Source organism: Microtus pennsylvanicus, chromosome 1, assembly GCF_037038515.1.
Source record: "Microtus pennsylvanicus isolate mMicPen1 chromosome 1, mMicPen1.hap1, whole genome shotgun sequence".
NCBI lineage: Eukaryota > Metazoa > Chordata > Mammalia > Rodentia > Cricetidae > Microtus > Microtus pennsylvanicus.
In genome coordinates, this window is record NC_134579.1 from 97,170,001 (window position 1) to 97,172,099 (window position 2,099).

At 49.8% G+C, this 2,099-nt stretch overlaps 1 pseudogene; it reads right to left on the minus strand.

Annotated features, from left to right (window-relative positions):
- Positions 1–1,588: 1,588 nt before the first annotated feature.
- LOC142842795 (U6 spliceosomal RNA) lies at positions 1,589–1,687 on the minus strand (annotated as a pseudogene).
- Positions 1,688–2,099: the final 412 nt, after the last annotated feature.

Consider the following 2,099-nt stretch of genomic DNA (forward strand, 5'->3'; position numbering starts at 1 on the left):
ATAGAAACTATAAAATCCTTACTCAAAAGAACTGCCTGTGTCGAGTAGTATTTTACATCCTCTGTAAATCACAGGCCGGTTGTAATTTCTCATCCCCTGTGGATACCACCCAACCGATGACTTCTGGTGGTACATTGTACCATGTGCGTGTGTGTGTGTGTGTGTGTGTGTGTGTGTAGATGTATGGGGGAGTATGGGTGTTTATAGGTGTGTGTAGATGTGTTTGTGTGTGTAGGTAGGTGGGTGTAGATGGGTGGGTGTTTGTAGGTGTGTGTGTAGGTGTGTGGGTGTGTGTGTAGGTGGGTGTAAGTGTGTGGGTGTGTGGGTGGCGTGGGTGTAGGTATGTGCGTGTAGGTGTGTAGGTGTGTGCGTATAGCTGTGTGTGTGTGTTTGTAGGGGGTGGGGGTGGATCCGGTATGGGCCTGCCAGTCCTCCCCAAGGCTCCCTGAACCTCGAGGACTAGCCTGAAGTCACCTTACAGCTGTTTTTTGCCTGGATGGTTGGAGGGGGCAGCTTTGTCTCCTGACATCATGGGTAGTTAGACAGTGGTGGGGGCACGTCTGTCAGGCTTCTTCTTTATGTACAGGTATGTGCATGTCTTTATGCACGCATGTGTATGCAGAGGCCAGAGGTCGCAATGCCTCAGCAGCCATCCCCCTTGTTTTGTTTTTTAGACAAGGTCTCTACTGACCTGGAACTCACTAAGTAAGCCAGATGGCAGGTCCACGAGTCCCAGGGTTCCGCCTGCCTCTGCCTCCCCTGCATTAGGGTTCCAGCTGTGTCCCACCACACCTACCTTTTTATGGGCCCTGAGGATGGAACTCGGATCCTCATGCTTGTGTGGCAAGCTCTCTACCCACTGATTTATCACCCTAGCCCTTCTTTTTAACTTTATTTATTGATCAGATGATTGCTTGGTTGGTTTTGTTTGTTTGTTGTTTGTTTTGAAACAGTGTTTCTCTGTATAACAGCTCTGGCTTTCCTGAAACTTGCTTTGTAGACCAGGCTAGCCCCAAACTCACAGAGATCCGCCTGCCTCTGCCTCCTAGTGTTGGGATTAAAGGCCTGTGCCACCACCATCTGACTTGATTGATTTTTTTTTTTTAAGATGGGGCCTCACTATAGCTTTGAATGGCCTAGAATTCACTGTCTAGATCAGGCTGGCCTTAAATTCATAGAGAGCCTCCTACCTCTGCCTGCTGAGTGCTGGGATTTAAGGCATGTGCCACTCCTTCCTTCCTTCCTTCCTTCCTTCCTTCCTTCCTTCCTTCCTTCCTTCCTTCCTTCCTTCCTAATGTAACATTTAGGACTGGGAGATGGTTCATTGGGTAAAGATGCCTGTTGTGCAAACACAAGGATCTGAGTTCAAATCCTCAGCACCTATGTAAAAAGTCAGCTGTAGACACCCCCCCCCAAAACCCCAACACTGTGAGGGGCAGACCAGAGGATCACTGGGACTTGTCGGCCACTGGCCTAGCTCCAGACTCAGAACATAAGGAGGGGGTGATAGAGCAGGACACCTGATGTCCTTCTCCGGTCTCCGCATGCATGGACACCCCCAGATACGAACGCACATATGCCACACACACAAAATGTAGAACACTTCATGGATTTGCATTTCTTCCCTGTGCAGGCGCATGCTAATCTCAGCATCTTTCCAAGTTTAGTGTGTATGCTGATGAAGCAAGTAGACTCTCAAGTTTTAAAAATTGAGACACTGTCTCATAGACCAAGCTAGCCAGAGCCCTGGGCTTCCAGGCCCATGCTACCACATCCAGTCAGAGGAGGCCTTGGATTTGAAGAGGCACCTTGGGTAAGTGTGAATGGCCTTCACCTGGGGAGAGAGACTCGGGCTAGCCCAGCCCACAAGGCTTGTTCTTTGTCCCCCCTGGCTTCCCTCCGTCTCCTCTGAAGACAGGCCCCATCTACAGTAGGTGTGGGCCTGCCCACCTGGGCTCCAATGCAGTCCTTCAGGGAGACGAATACCTGCGCCCGGTGAGAACTCAGGGATTTTATTATTGCCAGAGACATTAAAGAAGTTTCTATTAAGCCACTGAACAAGTGGCTTTGTCATAATCCTGGGAATGAAATTGCACACC